The sequence below is a fragment of the Microcebus murinus genome, chromosome 29, assembly GCF_040939455.1.
Source record: "Microcebus murinus isolate Inina chromosome 29, M.murinus_Inina_mat1.0, whole genome shotgun sequence".
Lineage (NCBI taxonomy): Eukaryota > Metazoa > Chordata > Mammalia > Primates > Cheirogaleidae > Microcebus > Microcebus murinus.
Window position 1 is genome coordinate 4751705 of NC_134132.1, and position 27915 is coordinate 4779619.

Genomic DNA, 27915 nt, shown 5'->3' on the forward strand with positions numbered 1-27915 from the left:
GAGAATGAAAAGTAACCACTTTGTACTGGTCATTGTCACTAGACTACTAGAATGGATTTTTTGTTTACTTTTTTTGTTGTTCTTCTAAGCAAAACAATGAAATTAGGCCGATGGTGATGTATTTCAGCTTTTCATGGGTGTGCCATGTGGTGAAGAGTAAGTCAACGAGAAAGGAGTAACTGTTTCCAATGGACAGTCTTAGGAGAAGTGGTCCAGCGAAGAACAGGATATGACAAAGCCACGCAAGGGTACTGTGCCTAATCGAGGGTTGGGGCTACACCACTGTGGATCTGACTACTTCAGAAAGGCATCCCAACCCTGGGGACTTCCCCCTTCTGGAAGATCCAGTCCTAGCTCTAGAAAGGACATGATATATCCAATGCCAGAAAGAATATTCAGGCTGTGGGAGTGTCACAGTTTGAACCAGGGATAGGAGATAAATAGGGAAAAGTTTAGTGGTACCAACGTGTCACTTTTATACTGCCACTATAGCCAATATCTATATCCTATTACTATTTGTGTTAATAATCTATCGGTACATAGAAAATTAGCATAAATTTAGCGGCTAAAAATAGCACATAATTTTATCTCTCAGTTTCTATTTGTGAGTAATCTTGACCTGGGTAGATGGGTCCTCTGCTTCGGGGCCTCCCAGAAGGCTCAATCAAGGAGTTCATGAGGGCAGAGAACTCATCTGAGACTCAAATGGGGAAGGACCCACTTTCAAGTCCAAACGGTTGTTGGCAGGGTTCACTGTCCTGTTGGCAACTAGGTGGAGAGGCCTCTGTCCCTTGCTGATTGCTGAACACAGGCCAGTCTTAGTTCTTGCCATGGGCCTTTCCAATGGCTAGCTTCCTTCACCAAAACCAGCCAGGGAGAATAAACAGTCTCCTAGCAAGACGGAAATTGCAATCTTATATAACATCATCATGAAAGTGATACTGCGGCCCTTTACCATGTTTTATTGGTTAGAAGCAAGTAACAGCTCCTTTCCACACTCAAGGTGAAAGGATCACACAAAGGCATGAATGCAAAGAGGCAGAGATAACTTGGAGTGATCTTCGTCTCTGTCTTTCACACTGCTTATATTTATATTTCTTCATTACAAAGTATCGCAAATACACAGCAGAGTCAAAGAGGCATCAGCAACGTGGCTGGGAGTATAAACTCTAGAGATAATCAACCTGAGTTCAAATCCCAGCTCTGCTCCTAGCTTGCTGTGTATTAGACATTGGGTTGGTTATGTAGCTCCTTTGTGCCTCAATTTCCCTACTTGTAAAATAGGAAAAAAATAATAAGCTTGCTTATCTCTGAAGATTGTTTTGAGGATTAAATGTGTTCATATGTTTAAGCAGCACAGCAATTCCACTGTTTGTTTTTATAATTTTTAGGTAATATGGCAAACACAGATATACTCATCACCTTGTAACATGCACACTATGAGTCTGCAAAGAGGACATGGACATCCCGAATCACTGCTTCACAGAGAGAAGCAGACTTAACAGATCTTCCTCTCGAAGGCAGGGCAGGCCCTGGCTTTCCTCATGGAGGGCTGGCAGGGAGGGAATTGTACCGGTGCTTGGAGCTCTTAGGCCAAAAAAGGATACAAAACAGATTGAATCCAACATACTCCCTTATTTCTTCTCTCTCTCTCTTTTTTTGAGGCAGAGTCTCGCTTTGTTGCTCAGGCTAGAGTGAGTGCCATGGCGTCAGCCTCGCTCACAGCAACCTCAAACTCCTGGGTTCTAGCAATCCTCCTGCCTCAGCCTCCCGAGTAGCTGGGACTACAGGCATGTGCCACCATCCCCGGCTAATTTTTTCTATATATATTAGTTGGCCAATTAATTTCTTTCTATAATATAGTAGAGACGGGGTCTCGCTCTTGCTCAGGCTGGTTTCAAACTCCTGACCTTGAGCAATCCACCTGCCTCGGCCTCCCAGAGTGCTAGGATGACAGGCATGAGCCACTGTGCCCGGCCTATTTCTTCTCTCAAGTAAAAGGTTCTCATACTGAGTTCTCATACTGTTTCCCTCGGGAGAAGCGGAAATTCCTCACCTTTCTATGGAACCACAAGGAACAAGGGTCACGTGTCTCCCCTCCCCCACTCACCCTGGCACTCACCATGCCCCGAAGGCTGCACAAATCCACAAATCTGGCTCTGACTCCTCTTCCTCCTCACATAGTCCCACCCCTACTCACTCACTCTCTCCAGCCATGGCCCCCTTTCTGCTCCCCAAAGAAGCCAGGGTCTTGCTTGCCTGGGGGGGGGGGCTTGCAGATGCTCTCTTCTCACTGAAGTGCTTTCTCCTCGCCTCTCTTCATTGTTATCTTTGGTCCCAACTTCAACGTCACCTCCTCAGGGAGGGTTCTGCTAGCAGAAGCGTTGCTACTTCCACAAAGCTATCTAGCACATAACATTTTCTTCCTTAATTAATTTATTTTATTTTCTCTCTTTATTAGATTTAAGCTACATAAGTGTCAAACTCTTTTCTATTGTTTTCCTGCAGTTTTTGCGACACCTAGCAGAGTTGCCGGTAGGACATATCTGTGGAATGGATGCATGCAGGAATGAATGAAACATATCCAAAGGTAAGATCATTTAGCTCACCTACATCTTTATAAAGGGGGAGAAAAATCATTTTAAACATTTTGAACTCTGGAGATTCTCAAACAAATACATTATTAGTGAAATGGTCATGTAAAGGCAGAGTTAATTATTTTTTTCCTCTAACAATGATCTAATGCTATATCTTATTTTTCATATGGAAAGCATTTTAATAAGTGATAAGTTATTTAAATTAATAATTTTAGACAACAGCTTAGAAATGATGATTTATAAATTCTTGCAACCAGTTCATATACTAACCAGGAAGCTGAATTTAACAATTAGCTATTAATCATGTGATGATTGGTTTTGAAATAACTAATTGTTTGATCTGATTATTTCCATCTGGAATATCTAGTGGAATATCACATTCAGCATGTCTAGCATTGAACTGCCAATAAAAATCATGTTTTCAGTATCATGGGAAAATTCTCACAGTATACTATGAAAAGAATCGTAAAAAATTCTCTACTGTGTATGAGTTCAATATTTTTTAGAAAGAAAGATTCTTTGGAAATATAACCAACAATTAAAAGTGATTACTTTTAAGGTTTGTGGGTGATTTTAATTTTATTCAATTTACTTCTATGCTTTTTCGCAATTTTTCTCTTTCGAGTAATTTTAATAAGGGAATTTTTTAATGCAACTATAAAAAATATCACTGTGTATGAACATAATGGTTGAAATAGTTGAGACCAGTATGAATCTAAATATTAAAGTCCTTTTAAAATTTAAAGAGGATATGAACCAGCTACGTTAATTAAACCTCTAGGACAGGGACAAATGGAGTAACAATGGGTACACAAAGTTTGGAAGGAGTCTCAAGGAAGTTCTCCAACCAGTGGGCGGTGTCTGTGTAAGAAACACCCCGCCAAGAGGGACAGCTGATCAGTCCCCTGGTGCCACTTTAGGGGAACAGAAAGAGCACTTAACAGGAGAGACCCCTGAAGACCATTATTATATAAATGGCCAAACTCAGATGGAAGTCAGCTAGGAATTTGTGAGGACTCTACTTACTAAGTCTCTGGTGCTTGATGTAGTTGTGTTTACACAACAGCACATTTTTCTAGAGGATATGCAAGCCCAGTTCACAGAATTTGGTGGATTCTTTTTTAAAAATATGTGTCCATTCCAAAAACTTAGTTCCACCCATGAACTCAAAATTATTTCTTAACCTTCATAGCTGCTAATTAATTTTCTAATATGCAGCACAAAGGAAGGAAAAGGGCTGCTTTTTTTTTTTTTATAGCTCATTCATTTTTACATTTCTTTCTCTGCCTGACTCCTTCTCCATTAACACAAAGGTTCCTTCTATTTTATATAGCTGTAAAAAGCAGCAGGCTTCTCTCTTAATCAGTGTTGTCTAGGTTCGTTGCCTGAGGGCCTAGATTGTTTTTAATAAAGGTCATTAGTTGACGTTTCCAACATACAGAGACTGTCAAATGATTCCCTCATTTAATCTCCCCGTGATTAGAAACGGGTCCAAGCTTGTCATACCCAGTAACTTTATTTTCTTGTTGCGGGAGTGGTAAAAGGCCACCTCTTGGAAACAAAAGCTTTTGAAAACTAACAGCAGCTGCACAGTAGACTTGAAGGAATACGAGACTATATAAAAGCGCTCAAGACCAAAACAAGAGAGAAAATGCAAAGAATTGCTGTCTGCCGCTGCTGCTGTTCCCCAGATTTCTTCAAGGAGCCAAAAGAAGCGTGAGAGGAACGGTCCCATCCAGCCGTGGGCAGCGCCAGCTTGCCTGCCCTCGTTACCTTCCGTCTTTGCACTGTCTGGCTCCCGGCATTCTAATTGAAAAGGCGCTTTGTAGTAAAAAGCTCTGTTTGAGTCACTTTGAAATCATGATTCTTAGATTTTCTTTTCTGGCAAATGTTTCTTAGAGATCGCTGAGCTTATTAAACAGTTCTGTGTTCAGAAGTTTCTAATGTCAGAACAGCCATAATCCAGACACCTGGGTATAGAACAAATAATAGTCAATTCCCCAGGGGCTTTGGAAAGGGGCTGTGTGCTGGTCCCCCTGTCTTGTCATGTATCTTGGGGACCTCAATGCCATGAGTGTAAGAGGCACCTGGTTAATAGCTACAGGGTCAGATAACGATTATTCAGACTAATCTCTGTTCTACGGAGGGAGTTATCTAATTTTCTCCATGTACTCAAAGGAAGAATGAGAACTCATAAAATAGTAGAAACTTTGTCAAGGGGGGGGAAATGGTTATATTTGTCTGGAATTTAAATAATCTTTAGGGAGATAAAAAAATTATGAAATTTGGACACCTAACAAAATTTTTTCGTGATTCATTTTCAAATGTTGAAAATAAGATTAATGATTTTAATTATTGGCTTGTTTCTCTATTCTTCCAATATTTATCTCTGCATTATGTTATGTAATGAGTATTGCCATGTAATAATTGTCCTAAGAAGGGAATTTCTAATGAAAAGTCTTTGTTTCCACAGTCCTTTTTCAGTACACACACAAAAAAAATTGGCTGTTTTATTTTTTAAAGTTTCTTCAACCAGGACAATACAAAAGCCAATTAAAAAGAAAATGGTGACTATAGAGGATTTAAAGGTCAACCTAATAAAAGGCATAATCAATTTCTTCACAGGTGACCACCTTTGGTCACATGGTCTGAATTAGCTGCTCTAGGAAATTGACTCCACTCTGTGTAGTCAGCATGTCTTTGAGCATCCAGGTCCTCTCTAACTTGGAATTTGGGCAGAGAATTCTGAAGTCACCCGCGTACTGATATACACCCTCCTCGATGGTTAATTTCAGCTGTCAACTTGACTGGGCTGAGGAAGCCCCAGAGAGCTGGTAAAACATTAGTTCTGGGAGAGATTAGCATTTGAATCAGTAAACTGAGTAAGGATCTGCCCTCACCAGTGGAGGTGGGCACGGTCCAACCCACCGAGGGCCTGAACAGAGCAAAAACGTGGAAGAGGGAGAATTTGCTAGAGCTGGACCATTCATCTTTTCCTGACCTCTGGCACGGATGCTCTTGTTGCTTGGGCTTCCAGACTTGTATCCAGACTTACTCCATCAGCCCACCCCTCCCCAGGCATTTGGGCTCAGGCTGAATTACTCGACTGGCTCCCTGGGTTCTCTAGTTATAGACAGACTGTGGGACTTCTCGGCCTCCACAATCATCATGTGAGGCAATTCTTATAATCTCTCTCACTCTCTCTCTCCATATATTAACGTGTGTGTGTGTGTGTGTGTGTATGTATTCTCTCCAGAGAAAGAGAACCATATATATTATATATATTATATATATATATATATATATATATATATATATATATATATTCTCACAGCACCGTAACAAATACACCATCTTTTAGTGAATAGCATTTGAGGACAACTAAATGAAGATCCTTTCCCTTTTCTGTATTTTCGCCTCCCCCCGGCCAAGGGAGGAGAGATGCCCACTCTATACCCAAAGGAAAGAAATGTCTTTATCTCTGAAGACCCAAGGACACAAAGAAGGATCTAAACAGACTTTGCTACATTCCCTCTAGTTTATTACTATTCTCTCTGATCCTCTTTGTCCAATCACACTTCTCTACAACTATCTACTTCTTTATCAAAATCAGCACAAAAATACACAGGTTTCCCTGTTTCTTTGAGTAATTATTCCTGAAAGCTACCATGTCACAGAAAGCTTATTAAGTAAATTTGTATGTATTTCTCCTACTAATCTTTTGTCATAGGTGCCTCACCCATGGTCCTAACAATGCATAAGAAAAGATATTTCCCCTACACCTTCCTTCTTTTTCTTATCCTTTTCTTCTAGAAAAGCAGTTGGTGGGAAGCAGGAAAGAGGCAGTACAATCCCCAGTGGCCTGAGTGAAAACAGGAAATGGTATAGAGAACTCAGGAAGCAGTGCTAAGAAATTCGCCAGCAGGGGGGTGTCTAGGACAATCAGTCGTTCACAGCTATGGTTGTTCATTCAGCTCATGCACTGGGCACCTAATATATGCCTTCCACTGTGCTGGTCACAGGCCTAACGCCAAGAAATACAGATTGTAATGGGACACGATTTAGAAATGAGTAAGGTAGTGACAAAAAGGGTGGTATGGTCAAGGTAAGTGCAGAATACCGAGGAGAGATATTGTCAGCGCCCCTCCCCAAATTGGGTGCCAACAATGGCAGAAAAACAACAGCTCCATAAACAGTTGATGCTTCAGATTAATTCTGAAGTCCTGAAAGAAATTGGGGTACAGGGTCCACTATTTAAGGAAGAAGAGTTATGTGTGGTTCTAGCCTAAAATGTTGGCAGCAGCTAAAATTGTGATTCATGAAAGTCAGGGTGTAGAAAAGAGAAAGTGCTTGAAGCATAATGGAGCCACTTTGGGGTTTTCCATTCTTCTCCACAAGGACATACTTGGAGTAAAAACAGCCAGAACACATGTCATTCTCCTAACTGTTCCTAATCTGCACAGGCTGCACTCTGAAGTTTGTGGATTATGCTTTGGTATGCATAAATAGAGCAAAACTGTGCCATTTTTTCTGCATTTACCTCATTCTTTATATTGACTTTTCACTTTTCTTAGATACTTGCTAGGAGACTAACAGTTAACCATGGGACTGTCTAATATGACTCCCCTGTTTTACCAAAGACTAGAAAAGTATAAAATAGGTACCTTTTTTATTTTCAAAATAAGGTCTTAGTAGGCGAATTTTCCAATAGACCTCTAAAACTAATTCTTTTTCTCTAAGTAGATTTATATAACTGTAGAAGGACCATTATTTATGGCACCATGTTTAAAATGTATTAAACATCAACAAAGTAAAAACAAAAAGGAAGTAAATTAAATGTATTTTTGCTATGTACCTGGGAATCACTGAAAGTAATGGTTTGGAAAGCACTCAATAGTTTGAAAAAAATATATTGTATCACTGTTACCTTCCTGGAATTACTGCTTATGGGTCTACTAAGAAAACCGAGGATGGAACTGACTGTAGCATAGGGTTTGTTCTTAAAGGTGACTTGGAAAATGAAGCATCAAGACAAGGCCTAACTTAAAATCTATGACCAATAAAATTGGCTACTGTGTTTATGAGAAAGAAGAATTTCAATGTAAACACTGGACTTTCCTCTCTTGTTCTGGTAGACACAGAAAATGTACATTGTATAAATGCAATGAAATATGCTTTCTATATCATTCAGTGCCATTTTTCTTTCTCTTTCTTTGCCTTTCCCTTTCCCCTATTTTCTCCTTCCTCCCCCTCGCAATGCCACTTCCTTCTTATTCTTCCTTCACCCTGTTGTCTCCTCCTCTTCTTCCTTCTTAATTTCAAACCAGGTATCTACCTGATAAATGTAGGCTGATGGGGCTTCAAGAAGGCTTTGATTTAATCTTCTCTTTTAAGGCTGAATAATATTTCATTCCATATGATATACATCTCTCTCTCTATATATATAAAATATGCATACACCTGATATAAATATATATACACCCCACAGTTTCTGTATCCATTGTCTGTCAACAAACGCTGCAGTTGTTTCCATGTCTTGGCTATTGTGAATAATGCTACAATGAAAACGGGAATGAGGGATATCTTTACAATATGGTAATTTCATTTCCTTTGGGCATATACTTTTGGGACCCAGAAAACAATATCCCAAAATGAAGGCCTGAAAAGCAGCCTCAGAAGCAAAAGTTTTTCTCTCACCTTCTCTTGCCCTCCTCTCTCTCAGTCCCATTCCCCCCTGAGGTTAGCCATGGAATCCCCCTTCCCCTAGGCAGGTCATAGAAATTGGAAACCCTTTTCTCCAAAGCCAGCCATACAACCGAAAAATATTCCTCTAACTTTCCCTTTTGTCTTTCTTTGTAAAAACTGGCCATAAAGAAATTATCTAACCTACCTTGTTTTGGTGAAGGTCATAAGACCCCCGTTCTGGACGGGGTCTTGCCTCATATCCGGGGAAGGAATGCATGCTCAGGGTGGCCAAGAACGATCTAGACACACAGGCCTTTCTGAGTGCTAGATCAGACCCTTTTTGTACAGACATATGTCTACTCTGCTGTCTATACTTTGTTGAACCTAATCAATTTACATTGAACATACATTGAACATAAACAATGGACAATTTCCTATCTTTCAGTCTTCCTTCTGAAGACTTCCATTCAAATAAATACCTAACATGTTAAATAAATAAATAAATGCCTTTTCTCCAATTAATCTGCCTTTCATGAGTTAATTTTTCAGTAAAACTTCAGAGAGTAAAGGGGAAAATTTCCTTTGGCCCCTATAATATCCAGAAGATGCAATACTGGGTCATATGGTAGTCCTATATTTAATTTTAATTTTAATTTCTTTAGGGACCTCCATACTGTTTTCCCCCTGGCCACACCAATCTACATTCCCATTTACAGTGTACAATCCACACCACAGTATGGATGAACCTGGAAAATAATGCACTAAGTGAAATAAACCAATATAGAAAGAGAAATACTGCATAATCTCACTTACATGTGAAATCTAAAAAAGAATGTCAAATACAAAGAAATAGAGAATGTCACAGTGGTTACGAGGGACAAGTGTGCAGGGGGAAGGGTGGAAGGGAGAGAGGAAGTGGGGAGATACTGGCCATAGGATACAAAGTAGCATATGTGTACAATGAACAAGGAGAGAGATCTAATGTGCAACTTGAAGGCTGTGGTTATTAAATACAAATAATATGTATCTGAGATGTTTGTTTATAGAGTAGATTATAGATGTTCCTGCCACACACACAAAAAAAGGGTTAACTATGTGAGATGGTGGATATGTTAATTGGATTGACTGTAGTAATCATTTCACTATCTATATATATATCAAAACATCAGGTTGTATATCTTAAATATATACAGGAAACATTTTTACAAAGAAAGTTTTGGTTTAATCTATTCAGCCTTTTATTCTTTTTCCTCAATCAAAACTTGTATTATCCCATAAATACTGCATACAGAATTTTTCATTCAAAATAAATTTATAGTGGAAAAGTTGGCATTTTCACTTTGCAAATCAGAGGAAATTCACATTTGCACCAAAATAACCTTGTATAGATGAGACGGGTTGACCAGATTAACCAAACACTGTTGGTTCTGATTAAATTCCATTGTGGACCACAGATGTCTCCATCTAAAGACTTTTCTGGTTGAATTGAGTGCAGCTTTGAGGGGAGCAAGTCCTTAGCAGAAGGAGAGCAATGGTGACGGAACTCCTTGACCATGTTCGAGACAGCAGCAGCCAGAAAGAATGAAGAAACCCACCTGAAAATGTCAGTTGTATGATGTGCTAAATTGGGCAAGGAAAGTGACCCAAGCAATGCTTTCAGCAGTTATCAACAAGAATGACTCTGCTTAGAATTTTATGTCTTACAAGCAAAGTTTGGGCAGGGATATACTAATCACTAGATTACTTTTTAATTATGAGATCATCATAGGTCAGTACTTATATCTTACCTGCTTTTGAACTCTCATATAGTAATGTAGAAAAACAAATAAATTTAAAATCAGCCATCTGAGTTCCAATCCAGGCACTATTTAGAAAATAAAATGGGAAAGATATTTCTGGAATTATATAACATTGTAACCTTCTTGAATGTTTACAGATGTATAGCATCTTGCTATTTACATATTAATCTTCAACATGGAAACTCTTGGAGAAAAAAGCTAACTTTTAATAATTCTATTTAATCACTAGACAATCAGGATATTAATTATATAGAACCAATAATCAGATTCCTGGTTAAATGGAACTGTTTAAAATAACAAAGAATTCACATGAGCATCTCCATAGATTTAGAACCAATGTTTGATATAACTTGACCTCCATTATGGATAAAAAAAAATCCTCTTAATAAAACAGAAGTAGATGTAAAGTTCTTTAAGTATATAAGCATATATATTTATAACACATAATATGTATCTTAAAGTTAACATGTTCAAACCTAAGTTCTTAATCATCTCCCAATACTCAGTACAACTATAATCTTCACTTAGGTTAAGGTGACTGTATCCTTCTAGTTTTTTGGACTAAGAAACTTGGTGTCATCATTGACATCCAGAAAATCCTGTCCATTCCACCTTAGGATCAGTTCACAATCTGACCACTTCTTTCCACCTGTAGTGCTACAAGTTCAGTAGTAGTCATGAAAAAGAATGAGGTAGCCCAGCCCTATTAGCAATAATATAGAAAGATCAATATGACATATTGTATCATAATCAAGTTGCAAATTGATTTTTATCTTATGCTACCATTTGTGTTTTATAATTTCTCACTATATATAATAATTTATTATATTGATATGTGCATTTTTTTTTGCTTGTGTAGATAATAGGTAAGAAAGACTATCTTTGGAAGAGTGATGGGGAAATTGGTTGGGGTAATGAGCTGCTTGGAGACAAAGTGGGGGACACAATTTTATTTTGATTATATAACTTCTGGTACCTTCTGAAGTTTATACCAAGTCAATGTATTGCTAATTTGGAAAAATAAAATTTTAGACGATTATAATTATCCAAGAAAACATTTTGTTTGTTTTTCTCTGAGAGGTTACTTAACTACGTTGGTACTTTTGAAAGGTAAATATCATAAGATACATTTTCATTTTTATAATAAAATAGGTGAAAAAAATCATATTATGTGGTATAGATAAAATCACAGCATTTTTTGTCACTATCTTATGTCAAGAATGTAGTTAGAAAATGGAGGGAAAATTACTGAGGTCATTATGTGAGGTTTCATATCTAGTGAAAATGAGATGAAATTAAGGAAATGGAATGTATGTTTGTGTATAAAAGGAAAAAATCATAAAAATCCATTAAATTATTAATGGGTCAAATGATGTTTTAGGGAAAGTGATAGAAATCATGTCTCTGGAGACAATTCAAACCGAAATGGACAGAGTACTAGCAATATCCTTCAGGGAATAATTCTGCTATCAGCAGGGAAAATACATGTCTTAAAGAATGGATACTTTCTTCTTCTCCAGTGATCCAGTACTATGATTATGAACAGTAATTAACTTTAAGACAACAGGGAAGTTGGATGGAAAGAACTGTACCTAAAATGTTGGATAATTAAAGTAAATGAAACAGGAAACATCCACTGGGAATATAAAATGTGCTACTGTAGCAGAGCTATTAACTGTTGCATTAGAGCTCCTAAATCATACTCACTTTTTACCTTCAATGACTTAGGTCAAACTGGATCTTTCCACTAAAGGAGCCAAGAAAGCTTAATGTTTCAGCTGGTTGATGCCAGTGGCAAAGAGACCTTAAGAAACACTTCAAGGAAGATATATGATAAAGAAGGCATATGCTTTTCGCCATTAGTGGAACAGGTCAAAATATCATTTAATGTATTTCTGAAAGTGTTTTTCATTGTAGCGGATACAGTTCTTCATTTAACTCAGTTCACCACACAGCATGCACTAGCATTTTATTATAGTTTTAGGAAAATGGGGGAGGCCTTCCAGGGATGACTCACAGATATTTTTGAAAAGTGGTATCATTGTTTCAGAATTCTTAAAATCCCAAGTATAAGTTTACATGCAGAACACGTGGGTGCTGCAATTAAGGCTTGCAGTTGCTATATTTACTACATATTGTATATTAAATGTTTACTGAATCTACACGAAACATATTTTGAAATTTCAAAGAAGAGGTAGAAAGTATAATCAAGGCTCCCATTGAATGCTAAAGGGAGACAAGGAAAACAAAGGCAAATATTTGTAAAATACTAGTAAAATACTAAGATAGTACTACTAAGTTACTCTATGATTATTGAGTTATGTATATATTAAGGCCATTTTCTCACAACCAAGATTGAGAGAAAATTCTATGGTATAAATGTTATACTTGGTTTTATACAGAAGAAAAAACTGATTATGAGTTCAGTTTTTCAGTTGTATTTTTTTATATGTTCATGATATCTGATAATATAGATACTATGATGCCTTTTGGTCAGAAACAAGAAATGTGGGGATATAGATAAAACTAACATGATTAAAGTGAACTAGGGGAATTGAGTAGTTATACTGTGATAAAATGGGTATTTATATAAACCACAGTAATGCACAAACATGGCAATTATTGGATACCAAAGCAGTATTTGGGGGAGTCAATTTACTGTAGAAATAAGAGTATCTAGAATTAGAATCAGAAGATCTCAGGTTCATATCCTGCTTATATCATTTTCTTGCTTTGGAAAGCAAGCAAGCCATTAAATATCTCTGAACTTCTATTTGCTTATCAGGAAATTAGGAATAATATTGGTAATAATAATTTCGAAATAAATAATGGGCAGCATATGGCACACAATAAGTGCTCAATAAATTATAGCCATTGCTCTGTGTGAATTTTGCTATGTTAAGCATCTCTGGTAATGTAATTGTTCATGTATTTTGTTTCTTTTGATCAATAGCAACCTACAGATAGCTATTATTCAGGGGTGAGCCGGGTAATGTATAAGGATAAGATAACCTTGCCCTCAAGGGAGTGAATGGTCATCAGTCTGAGTACAGAGCTCTGGCTCTGGGTTGGCAATGACTTTGGCCTGCTTTCCCCCAACATGCATTTAACAGGGCTGTGCAGTTCCATCTGCATATGCACTTGGCAGCCGCCAGACCCTGTAGGTGTCCCCTCAGGGCATTGCCACACGATGGTTACAGAATGAACACTGGTCCTTCCGAGTGTCCTGGCTGTGAATCCTCAGGGGCTTCTTTCCATCTTTGAGCAAGTGACTTTTCTGCAGCCTAGTTTCATCACTCTAAAATGAGGATAATTACAGAACCGAACTTAAAGTTTTATTTGAGGATTAAGTGAATTGATACATGGAAAAATAATTTAAAGCCCACCACATAAAAACCTGTAAATGTCAACTATCATCCTTAGGGATTGCTAGGCATTTGATTTTTCTCAATTATTGAAAACCTAACAAAAGACAGGTTAACAAGGGAAAAACAAACAGCAGTTTATTAACAAATATTTCATATAAATATGGGAGATATTCAGGGAATAAGTAATCCTCAAAGAGGTGGCTTAGAGATGTGGCTTATAGAGAATCTTCAACAAAGAACAGTAAATTTTTAAAAAAGCGACAAGGCAAAGGGCTAGGACTTTGAGTCTATAGGACAGCAAATTATGAGAAGGCAAATTAATGGGAGTTTGTCATGTAGATTCCTCTAGTATCATCTCCAGGCTGACAAGAGTCCAAAGTTATCCTCAGAGATCAACCTTTGTCATTCCTGGTGAGGTGAGGAGGAATACCTTTGTGAATTTATGTCCTGCTTTTAGGCAAATAGGGGCAGGTAGAGAGCTTTTATTGTATCAACTCCTTCCCAATTAATTGCCTTTAGCTCAAAATCACCCGTATGCCAAAGAGGTATATTTTGCTGTGACATATTCTGGTCTCCTACACTACTATGCCTCTTCTTCAGTGTGTTTTACCTGTAAATTCCTTCTTGATTATTTTTCTAATCATAAATTAGCTGTTCAAGTTGGAGAATGTGATGATCCATCCATGCAAGCAACATCCTGAAACCGTGGTCTTGTCTGATTCTCTGTCTCTGGGTGTGTGACCATACCCCTGGATAAGCCTCTTCTTCCAGTAAATTCTAGGCACCACATTCAAATTGCAGCAATTTGTATAGCTACAATTACAACTGGGTAATAAAAAAAAATATTTTATACCATTAGAAATAGTTTTCTATATGTTTCATATATTTACATGTGTGTATATCTATATTTAAAGTGCTCTGTATATGTGCATATATAAAACATATACATATATGTGTGTGTATATATTTTTTTAAGTGCTATGGTTTGAGTATTTGTCTTCTCCAAAACTAGTATTGAAATATTGAAATTTAATCCCTGTTGTGGCAGTATTGAGAGATGGGGACTTTAAATAGTGATTGGGTCATGGAGGCAGAGAGAGCCCTCATGGATGGATTAATCTATTCATGGATTAATGAATTAATGGGTTAAAAGATTAATGGGTTTTCATGGTAGTGAGATCAGTGGCTTTATAGGAAGAGGCAGAGACCTGACCCGGCTGCTCGGCCTTGCCACTTTGAGATGCCCTGCACCCCCTGGGGACACTGCAGAGAGTCCCCACCAGCAAGAAGCTCTCACCAGATGCACCTCTTTGACCTTGGACTTCTAAGCCTCCAGAACTTTAAGAAATAAATTTTATTTTTTATAAATTACTCAGATTTAGGTATTCTGTTATAAATAACAAAAAGTGGGCTAAGACAAAAGCAAACAAAATAAAGCCTAGTTTTAACACATTGACTGTCACACCAGAAAAAAAAAATTTTTTTTTCCTTGGGTCTACGTGTTTTATTATGAAAATAGAATAAAAACTTTGAAAACAAAATGAGCCTTTCTAATTTAATGAAAATTTTATGATTTTTATTGCTTTCTGTGCCATTTCCTGCATGTTACATATGCTTCATGAGTCCCTGGGCTCAAAGCTAGCATGAGTTAAATACAACTCACATGGCAGTTAATGTGTTAAAAATGTTCCATTAGACCAGTTGCCATTTATATGTAGTTATCCTATTCTCCCATCCTATCATATTAAACTATTACATTATTTTCTCAAATCTTTGTGTACTATATTGTAAACATGAGTTTAATGAACCTTCATATAATAAACAAAATATTTCCTCCAGGCCAGTAGAACCCTGTCTAGTGTGCATATAATTAGCCATGTGTATTTTCTGAATCTTATTGCATTCTAAACAAAAACTCATTTCTCTCTCTCTGTTTCCTTCTCTTAGAACAACAACAACAAAAACAGTGGTATTCAGGAAAATGGAAATCTTAAAAAGCCTCAAGTCACCCATTGCTATTTTTATATAGACCTACATGTGGCTTACATTCTAGTTAAATGAAAGATGAAATGCTTTTCTTTCCTTTCCATTTTCACATAGTTTTCCTTGAGTGAAAGAGTTGTCTTCAGCACATCTGGTTGCAAGGCAGAACAATGAGAGATTTATAACAACGTAATGTTGCATAATGAAGCGCTTCAGGTATATGGAAAGTGAATCTCTAAAGAGATTAGTGCTGTAATTTGTGTTTGGTTCTGAAGATGAACACCTGCAATAGTCACTTTTCCCTATGGTAGCTATCTTTATAAAATTAACAGTGATTCAGATTTATGTTTGAATATTAATCCATATTAAATTTGAGTGCTAAGGCAATTTCAAGGCAGTAAAAATACTTTTTTTCTCTAACTCAAAAGCAAATATGGTGAGGTTATAAGACTGCCTTTACAAGTGAAAAGGCAGATGTTAGAAAAGTGACTCAATTTCTTGGGCTAACAAATTTCTCTTTGAAGATGCAAATGCCTGTGAAAAGAGTGATTATTTGTCATTAACATCTATCATGTCATAGTTCAATCAGTTGCTTTCTTCTGAACACTTAATTGGGATGATGTGGAAGAATATTGGTGGAATATTTTTTTTTAAATTCTCTTTAAGTTGACACTCAATGTATAAATATATACTTATTCCTTCTTTGCCTCAAAACATACTTGACTTTGACTATTGTAGGAGATAAATATCTAGGCTATCTGTAAAAAGTTATTAGGTAAATGAAAATCAGTGTGATATCTGCTGGATTTGATAAATTAAAATATTTTTAAAAAATATTATTTGATAAATATATATTTTTTCAATATATTATTTGATAAATTAAAATATTTTTTTTAAAAAATCAATTCATTACAGAGCCTAAATAAATCCTGTACATGGTCATTGCCAAGCAATATAGCACAGTGTTAGAAGCACTGGATCTAGGGCCTTCCTGCTTGTATTTAAATCCAGACTCTTCTCATTAATAGCTGTGACCCAACGCAGTTGCTTAACTTCACTGAATCTCAGTTTCCAAATTTCTAAAAGAGGGTAATGATAATTTCCACTTAATGGGGCTGTGGTTTGAAGCCAATGCATTAGGACATGCGAAGACCTCAGAACAATGCCCAGAAGATTCTAGCAATTACTAAGCAGTACAGGTTGTCCATCCCTCATCCAAAATGCTTGGGACCTGAAGTGTCTCAGATTTTGGAATTTTTTAGATGTCGGAATGTGTACATTATACTTACTGGTTGGGCATCTCTAATCCTAAAATCTGAAATGCTCCACTGAGCATTTCCTTTGTGTGTCATGTTGGCAACTTTCATGTCTATAGCGGTGGTGAAATGATTTATTTTGCACGTGAATTCATAATGCAGAAAATAGTTGGGAGATGAGTATACATATAACCATTTTTGTGTGATCTACTAGGTCAATCATCATATATATGTGTATATATATATATATTTGTGATTTAATAACTGTAACTATTTCTCATTAAGTAAAACATCTGCCATAATCAAATTGAAAACACTTGCATCAGGGATAGGTTTCTAGAGCACTCATCCATGAACAGGTTCTTAGATATTTCTGCCAGGAAAAATGTGGCAAGGAGGGGACTACCCACATAGCAGAGGAGATCATGGGTCGTTACATAGAAACACGGACCTAACACTGGAATGCCACACAGCATTCTGCCCAAAACAGAGTCACATGGATGTTACTCTTCCTCATGGATTCTCTGTCGTGTTTTGGCATAAGAATGGATTAGACTTGGCTAGTCACAGGAAATACTGTAACAAAAAAGTCAGGTCCTTGGAGAGCAACTGTGTCTAATGCAATATTTGGCTCAGCTAGAACACCTCACTGCTGCTCAATTCAAGATAAAATGCTAATCAGACAGCAATTTCCATGACTATCCTGCCTCCCACTTCTATTTTCCTTCAGACAAGAGAAAGAAAACTGATCATAAGACCAATTTTAAAAAATCTATCAAGTTAATTTTGTCTGTTTTAAGCTATAATTTCAAATGTGTAATTCTGGATATCCTGATATATATTTGGACCCAAAAAAGATAATTCTTTTTCCAGCTTCTGGGTGTTTTTCCCATAAAAAACCACATCCATGAAAGGTTGAGTCTGATGCAGGTTGCATTTAATGACAGAGACACAAGAAGACAGTGAGTGGAAGCCACCAGGTCCCTCTGATCAGGGTGTTTCATCTCCACAGTGACACCTCAGGCCTCTCCCGTGCAAAGGCCCTGTGGTGTGGGCTTTCTCTTGGCTGCTTTGTGGGCTGTGGACTCTGTGTAGAAGCTGGAGATTGTGAGAGCTGAAAATAGGCACACTACCCTTTATCTCCTCAAAGACCATAAATAAAAACCTCTCAGAAACATACAGCTTTAGAGTTGAAATATCATTGAGTCCCATGGTTTAAAAAAAAAAAAAATGGCAGCAGCAAAACTTTTCAAAGGAAAGCATATCACAGAATTACAATATCTAAAACTGACAACAACCAACAAAAATGGGGCTCCTTAGTTCAAGTTTGAAAGGAGTAAGAAGATGGCACCACCCTACTGAAGCTTCCCTACTTCTCTACTTCTCTCTAAGCTGCTTGTTTGGTTCGCTACGAAATCTGTGAGTCCCACAGACCCTCAGAATGGACAGCATGCAGTTTGGAAGCTCCTTCACCTCCTTCTGTCTCCTTCTACCATTGTACAACTTGGGTGCTTGATGAAGAAATTGAAACCAGAGAATTTCAGTAATTTCCCTGTGGTTACACTATTAGAGAAAGAAGTAATATTGGACTACTGGTCTATGTTTTTTATATATATATATATATAACACTGTCTGGATACAAAGGGAATGATTCCTAACACCATTTGAAACTATTTTTCAAATTCTTTCCCATCTGAATACATTAAACTGCAAAGAGAGTGGAATTTGTCACATACTTCTGAATGACTTCAGACACTGAAGACAATTAGCCATGGTTAATCTTTGAGGGAAATTATTCAGGGAAATAGTCTTAGACTGCATGAAAATTCATGGCAACCATGGACAGTTCAATCAATCAGAATATTATTTATTCATCATCAACCGCATGCTCAGACTTCTGCAGGATAAAAAAAAGCATAAAACATGGTATATGATCTTAAGGAATTGACTGTTTTGTTAGGCAGACTGTGTGTGTGTGTGTGTGTGTATTTAGTAGATAGATATCAGTTGAATTGTGTAGAATTTCATAAAAATTCATTATAGTGAATAAAAGGGAGGAAGACAAGCAGATTCTGTTACTTATCAATTGAAAAATGAAAGAGAGAGAAAGGAAGAAGAAAAGAAAGAGGAGAAAAAGAAAGTGGTTGTTTAGGAATTTGGTTTTAGTCTTTGGAGCTATCAGTAGGTTGATGGGTCTGTTGGGCTGTTCAAAGTCTCTTGGCCAGTCTAATTTCCGGAAAGAAGTGAAGAACTTTGCGAGAAAGATAGATAGCATGAGCTAAAATAGATTTACCATGAAAAGAGAAATAGAAATGAAGAATACAGAAATGGAACCAGGAGCTTAGAATTTTCTATCTACTATATTTCCTGAAATTAGACTCTGTAAAAATCTCCTTAGAGATTTTAGACTCGTGACTCATTTTCTAGGCTTGTGTAAAGGGTTTAAGTTGTTTTCAATCAAAGTTTTCTTGAATAAGTCAGATTAAATGAATCCAAATTGCCTAGTAAAGTGTATAATACGTAGGAAGCAAAACATAATATATATCATTATTAGGTTGAATTATCGCAATTTCTGGCACTCAGAATTCACATGGTTCAAATTACAAAAAGGAAAATGCAAAGCTGCTGCAATTTTCAATATGTTGTAGAAGGGAAAAAACACTAACTGAAGTTTGGGAGCCAAAAGCTTTGGTCCTATTTCTACCACCAAGGGTCCAGTTGCCCGTGGACAAGACAGAGGCCAGGAAGTGACCGTTTTCTTTTCTGTTTCTGACTATGGAGAAGATGGGTTATTTCAAAGATATTTTCTATCTTTAAATTTATATAAATCTGAGATTGAATCAAAGGCCTGGTATGATCTACAAATATCTTTAATGTTTGTTCTGTGAAATCCTCCAAGCATAAAATTATATGACTTTGAAATGAGAAAAAAAACAAGAGATTTTTCTCTATGTGGACTTTTTTGTTGTTGTTGTTGGCTTTTCAGCCTTGTACTATATGTGTAAACTCATTTCAGAGACTTCTAAATAATTATCACTGATTAGAGGACAAGGGAAATTTAGTTTCTAAATCATAACATGTGGGAAGTGTATGCTTGTTTTCCCTGACATTAACAGGATCTTAATTCTATCTGAGAAGCTGACTTAACACAGGTTTAATCTTGTATATGTGTTATTATTGAGAATGAATCTGCTTTCCCATTTGATAGAAAATATGATTGTGTTCTGATGAGAGTGACATTTAAAATTGGTTTCCTAGACCCAGTGTGGCCATAGAAACCTCACAGATGGAAGAGGAGAAAAATGTCAGAGAAGCTGGTACACTTGGATTTGTTTCTGCTGCTCACACTTTCCTCCTGATACCTGCTTCTTGGCATTGCCTCCAGTGCCTCAAAAGGAAAACATGTTGCAGAATGATATATTAAAACATTGTACAATATTTTAATATGCTTTCAAAAGGGAAAAACCTTCTCCTCTCTCCTATGGCTGCCATCTACCCATATGCATCTTCCTCGCTCCTTCCTCTATTCCTCAGGACACTGCAGTGTTTTCCTGGGTGACAAAGCAAAAGGAAACTTGGTGGTTTTAACAAGGATTGGACATTGCAAGAGATTGCCATTTCTCATCATACCCTTTTCAACAGCAGTTCAAGGACTCACGGTTGCAAAGTTGATATATGTTATTTCGAGCAAAAAATCAACAAAAGAAAGCAAGAAGCTGAGGTCTCTTCTATAAGTCACACTGTTTTTATCACAGCCCATCACTTGATAACTGTGTCTTTCTCTCCAAGGCAAAACTTCAGAGGTCTGTCTTCTAGTATAAACCTATGACAAGGGACCTCTATGGTTTTAGTGGTTGGAATTGTTACAACCTGTAAGTCACATAACACAGGGGAAGACTATGACGTAGAAATAAAAGGTATTCTGTTTATTAGATAAGCTCTGTTGGAAGAAAGAAATTCAGAATGAAACAAGTTAACCTGGCAATATTATGTTTCATCGCATATTCATGTATTACTCAGTGATGACTTCATGCTTGCCTTCTCGTTCCCTTCATTCTCTTCTTTTCTGGGTTTTGGTTATGAATTCCATATATATTTATCCATTGTCAATGACATTGGTCTAAAAAAATTATGTTAGATAATTTGGATATTAATCTAATCCAACCATCATCAAAACATAGTGGTCAAATGGTTATAATTCCTACGTTTCACTGCAATAGGAAATATTTGTGAATGTTCGAAGTCTAGTCTACTAAAAATGTAAATGTCCTCTTCCTACTCAATTTTCTAGCATCCTTACAATTGTGACTTACCCAGGCAGGCTGAACCTGTGTTGGTTTTAAGAGCAGCTTCTAGGCTAAATGCATTGAGTAACAGAAATGAGAGGAATGACATGGTAGCAACTCTGTCCCTTAAGAAAGCAGTGATATGCACCATGAGAAACTATAGTCTGCCCACTGGAATTGAAGAAAAATCACTGCTGTTGTTATTGTGAAACAGGAGGAGACAGGGGATTACAAGTTAAATGAGATTTTTCCTTCTAGAATTGAAAAGCAAGTTAATCCAAACGATAAACTGGATGGACTTTCTTTCAAAATTGTGGGCTTCCCATTCCTGCAAGTGTTCAGACAACAGATGGACAGAAATCTATGGGAATCCTGTAATGGGGAGAATTTGCACCAGGTGAGCTCTAAGCCCTGTCTAATGCTGAGAGTCTGTGGTTCTAGAAACCATATGGTGAGGGCATTAAAAACAGGACCGAGAGAAGAGGGATACTGTTAATCCCCCAGTTTTCTTAAAATTTGTCTCTTTTTTGCTGGCTCTTTGGAAAGGGCAGCCTTTTTTTTACAACACAGATGGTAAATTGAACTGGTATTTTAAAGTTTATATATAATCTGCTAGCCTGTTTCCTAAGCTTGTTTCTATACTATTGTAGTAATCATTTAAAAACCATTAATAATTGTGTCTATTAAATAAATTTCCAAATGTTCTGAGGCAGAGTGTCAGAGATGAAGCATTCAAGATGTCTAGAGCTTGGAATGAAGACTATGAATGACATTCACTTTGTGGCAGAAGGGAAGAGCATAGGAGATTATTCCCCAGTTCTCTTGATTTCTACCTGATGATTTACAGGTATGTAAATTAGGAGACAACCACAGAAGGTACATTTAATGACATCTTAATGCATCATGGAATTTACGACAAGGCACGAATAGCTTGTGCACTCAACCATTGGAAGCAGATGCTGCAATAATTCTACTTAATACTTAGAAGCAAAGTAAAGCATATTGTTTTTTTGTACAAATGTTTATGAAACATTAATAAGAATAATATGCATCATTCAACGCTAAACATATAATCTGAAATCCTTTCCTATAAATATTTATTAAGGAGACATTTTCGTTCTCAACAGAAATGGATTTCAAGGCCAGATTCTAAGACGCTGCATGGTTTTATTTTCTCCTGGTATATATTTAACTAGAGTAAGACTAACTGACTCATAGGGCAGTATCATTTTGTACTGTAGCAACTTGGTGAGAGCCCAAAGGGATTGCTTTGCTTTGAATCAGTTCATAAAACACACTTTCCACTACAATAGCTCAGTTAGTGGCTTGGAAATGAAAGTCTTGACTATTGTGTTAGATAGGAACTACTGTGTTTGGAAGAATTAACGAGCTTCATTATGTTCCAGGAAGTACACAGTTTCTAAATTATGTGGTAATGCTTGATGTTTATAATATAAAATATTTTAAAAATGCCTTTTCCATCAATGCCTCAAATGTTGGCTTGGTTATTCATAATGACCAATTATAGATATGAAAGGAGGCAGAATATATTTGAGGAAAAAAACCTCTACATTCCAATATTACAGGAAATTTGATTTAGTGTGCAAAATGCTATCGTTCTTCACTGCTAACTATGGTGCAAGGCTCTTAGCCAGACCATTTTCTTTCTGGCAGTATCTTCTCTATTTGCAGTTGTATTATGTTTCTTTTAATGACTTTTACTAGCCAATGTCAGGTTTGGGCTTTTTCCCCCCCTCCTTTTAATGGGGAAACTGTTTTAAAGAAATAGGATACTCTAACTGTGATTTTCTCCCACTTAAAATGATCCTAATTGCTAATTGCTCTTCCACGTCATAGTGCTGTCTATCCTTAGCTTCCTGCGTTTGGTCAAAAATGTCAAGATTATGAAATGAATCATTTTTATAACTTTATTTGTGTAAGTATTTAAATATGGATTAAGTTTAACATGGCAAACTGAGCCTTCTCAAGCGATGCAGTGAATGTATTTAAAAGCATCAGATGAAATGTGAGCCTTGGGAAAAGTGAAAAGGGCTTTATGGTCGAAAGAATATTCCACAGCAACTAAGCAGAGAAAGGACAGATTGAAGGTGGTTAGGTACTATGCATGGGAATGATTTTTAAAGTAATGCTAAATTTGCTTAACTAATACCACTTAAATCTGCCCAACCCATTTGAAATAATATGATTGGTATTCAAATCGACCCTGAGACATTTGATTATTACATAATCACATCCGAACTCTTTGATCCATCAGCTCATGTCTTACCGTTTAAAGAGACTGGGATTTGTAACGTTTCTGAATTTTGTGTTTGTCTTAGATTTCTGAATACTGCTATACACACAAAATGTCCTAATCTAAAGAAGTCTCTACCCCATGTATTAGAAAACTATGCCATATCTTAGGGTATTTAAAAAGCTATTTTTTACCAATTCTTGTCCCAACTGCTGGAAATTATTAAGAAATTGTAAGACCAGGCCGGGCGCTGTGGCTCACGCCTGTAATCCTAGCTCTTGGGAGGCCGAGGCGGGCGGATTGCTCAAGGTCAGGAGTTCAAAACCAGCCTGAGCAAGAGCGAGACCCCGTCTCTACTATAAATAGAAAGAAATTAATCGGCCAACTGATATATATATATAAAAAATTAGCTGGGCATAGTGGCGCATGCCTGTAGTCCCAGCTACTCGGGAGGCTGAGGCAGAAGGATCACTGGAGCCCAGGAGTTTGAGGTTGCTGTGAGCTAGGCTGACGCCACGGCACTCACTCTAGCCTGGACAACAAAGCGAGACTCTGTCTCAAAAAAAAAAAAAAAAAAAGAAATTGTAAGACCAAATTGGTGAAAATTTTCTTCTTTTCTATTGCTGTATATCTATTATACAGTACGGACTTCTTCAACATATTGAGAGCTTTTAACAAATTTGATCTCGGTTGTGTCTAGACTATCCCTGTGAAATACATTTTAGCAGCACAGCATATACTTATAAGACTATAGTACTAAAAATAATCTAGCCATGGTACTTAGGCAGATATTTTCTCTAATTAAAATAAATTAGGATAAAGTTAATTTGTATTAGAAAATACCAAAGTATCAATTGTTATTTTAAAATAAAGGCTCCATAAATATTTGAATTTTCTCAGTATCACAAACTTTGTTTTACAGTGGGAAGAGAGAGAATGGCAATTCATGACTATATTCCACAGCCCATTTGAAGTGAGTAGAGACAGTGATTATGATTTAAATAAGCTGTAGAGTAAACCTAGGATAACAATATTCCAGAGCCTGATTGTGCTTTACTTCTACCTATATGTCTTTCTTTTGAGGCTATGCTCTTAATTCCCTCATTAGACTCCACATTTCAGCCTTACCTGGATGCTGGGTTATGCCTATGCTCTAGCCCCATTACAGCCCCTGCTTAGTCAACCATACGGGACCACGTGATTCCAACAGCCACTACAGGACTGTCCCTGTCCTCTCTCCTACCTTTGCTATCGTTTGTGATGGAGGTGGGAGAGCCTCCTGTCCTCCAGCTCTTATCCCTAACCTTTCCTGAGAGTGTCCTCTGTCCACTACTCTCCCTTAAAGTCTGGGGTGGCAATAGTTGCAGAAGGCGGGAATAAGAATTTTTATATATTATGTTACGCTTAATTGCACTACAATTCCATTTGGAGCTATGAGGGAACAAGCTGAGGGAGGTCAAGTACCTTGCTCAAAGCCACACAGCTGTGATGTGACCACTTTCTGATTCCTAAGCCTCCTTTTCCCCACTGATCATGGTGGTGGCAGCAGGACTGCCCAGTGAATATGTGCTCTTATGTGACAACCCCTGCCTGTGTGCCCATGGCCAGTGCTGTATCTGCCATTATTTCTGGTTCCATCCAGAATGGGTCAAAGATTATCAATGCATTATACCATTTAATTTGCTAATCAATTATGAACAGAGCTTGTAATCTTTAATTAGTCTAGGAATCTAACTATTTAATGGAATATGTGGTGTTTTGTCAAAGAGAGCTTTAATTGGATATATTTGAAATATACAACTCAATCATCCAGGTTCTGTGGGCAAAAGTTTTTAATCAATTCCTCCTCTAAGAGTTTATTTTTTTCTGAAAACAATCCTTTATGCTTGACACTTGGCATGTGAATAGGAGTTTGAAAGAGAGAATGAGCTTGGGGGGCAATAAAGGAATAAATGATTCGAGAAAAAGGCTTGAGGAAATGTCAAATTGAGAATATAGATTTCTGGGGACTGCTACTCTTGTAACTTATTTTCTTGGATATACTCTTTGACAAGCTTTCATAAATATTTTCTTTGTGTCTTCAAATGAAGTTCAAAGTCTTAAAGCTTGGAGGATAAATAAAGTGTTTTATTAACATTGTGTCTATGGTGTCTCATCGTATACAGACATGCATGACCAAGACAATGGTCCCATGAGATTATAATACTGTATTTTTATTCTATCTTTTCTATGTTTAGATATGTGTAGATACACTGATACTTACCATTGTGTTACAACTGCCTACAGTAGTCAGAACAGTAGCATGCTGTACAGGTCTGTGGTCTAGGCTGTACAATATAGCCTTGGTGGTAGTGGGCTGTAAAATTTAGGGGTGTGTGAGTAGTCTATGATTTTCACACACCGATGAAATCACCTAATGATGCATTTCTCAGAAAGTATCGCCATCATTGAGCTACACATGACTGCAGTTGCTATTAATATTTCTGCATAAATGGATGTGAATGGAAGAGTAAACTTTAATTATTGTATATTACATGATACAACATATTTGCTTGACTAAGAACTGTCAATTGTCTTTGGATCGTGAGTCTAAGGAACAATAATAAAATCTATGGAGCAAAGACAAATTAATCAGAACAAAGTGATTAAAAGTTATGTTTGCAAGTTTGGGTATACGTGTATAAGACTATGGTGGTCACAAGTATGTGTGTGTGTTTAGTATGTATAGGAGTATATGTTCTACACAGTGGCTTCTCAAAGTGGGCACTTTTTTGTAACTCATTTGATTGAACAACATCCACTTTATGCTTTTACTCTTAGGTATCATGCATAGGCAATCTAGAACCAGCTCTTTACCTTGGGGACCTGAGAAGAAAGCTCTTGCATGCTATTGCTTTCTATCAATGGCTGGTGACAGTGACAGTGGTGATGAGAAGGTTGCAGAAGCCCTGGGCTCTGACATTGCTGGTGGCAATAGGAGAAGGGCAGGAGCGAAGCTTCAGATGCTGGACTTGCCCAGGGATGCTTACGTTTTATTCTGTATTTGCATTGCAATTAAACAACTTTTAGTATTATTCTAACCACTAATTACTGCTACATCTTGAAAGCCATTTATAAGAATTCTGATTAAAACAATATTTATTAGATATCCATTCTTTCAAAATCAACCAGGCTAAGGACTTCTGATTCTGGACCAAGCTAGAGTAAACATATTTCTCCTTGTTGCTTCTGATCAGCACAGCTAAAGACCATGGATATTATCTGAAGAACAAACAAGGACATTCTGAAAAGTAGAGAAGATTGCAGATCAACATTGGGGCCCAAGGAACGACACAGTGGAAGTTCTCATGGTTTTCCTTTTGCCTCATATATCTGGGACCGGGAATTGAAGATGCCACCAACTTGAAAATACTAAAAGGAACATACCAAAAAGCAAACAAACAAAATACAATTAAAAAGAAGTCTGTTCACTTTAGTCAACTTTAGTGGGACCTCAGTTTCCATGGTGTCAGGACAGGGCACATGGAGAACCTAGACTTTCACGCCATGTGGGTGACCTGAGACCAAGGAGGATAACGATGAGCTGAAAGCTGTAGTGGAAGCAAATCCATCTCAACCTATGCATGAATTAGCAGCATTTTTCTTTTTTAGAAGCAATGTTTGATGTTACTATTCCAACAATATTGAGCCATTTGAATCAAATGAGCAAGGTAAAGAAGCTGGATAGGTGAGGAGTGCATGAAATAAATGTCAGCAGAGAAATAGTCTGGATACTTGCCTCTCTTTGTGTCACAAGATAAAGGCAGAGCATTTCTACACTGTACTGTTACATGTGATGAAAGATTGATTGGATACTTTATGACAATCACAAGCATCCGGGACAATGGTTGGATAAAGATGAAGTGTGAAAACACAGTCCAAAACCGATATTCATCCAAAAAAAGCTAATGGCATCTTGTTTGGTGTTCAGCGCTGGTACTATTCACTACAGCTTCATGGAACCTGGTCGGTCATGACAGCGGATGTCCACTGCAACCAACTGGACAAAATGATGAGGGTGCTTGTGATTGAGCTGCCGAGATTGGTCAGTAGGGACAGGCCAATCCTCTTGCAAGAAGATGCTCAACCACATGTCACACAAACCGTGCTGCTCAAACTACAGAGGCTGGGCTTGGAAACTGTCATCCACTGTATTCACCAGACCTTGCACCAACTGACTGCCACTTCTTCCAGGCTTTGGACCACTTCTTGCAAGGAAAAACATTCAATTCTCAACAAGCTGTGGTATGTGCCTTTTCCAATTTCATTGCCACAGGATTCTTCAATGTTGGCATAAGCAAGCTACTGTTAAGATGGCCAAACCATGTCAACAGTTTAAGCGCTTACTTTGATTAATTGTACTGCTTCTTGTTTGAGATACAATAATCTTTTGATTCAAAATTGGACATTTCATATTTAATGACCTGATCTTTATATTATAACATGCTGGCTTCAAACTGGGCACTGTGCACTAATTACTTAAAATATTAAAATCTAAAAGGCTAAATTTCTTCACTACATTTCCTAATTTCTAAGAATTCTAAAACTATATGATATATGCTTTAGTTTCTTTTTTTTCTTTCCTATAAGCATTCCAGGAAAAAAATGTATAAAATTATAGTTATATATGTCAGCAGTTGTATACAAA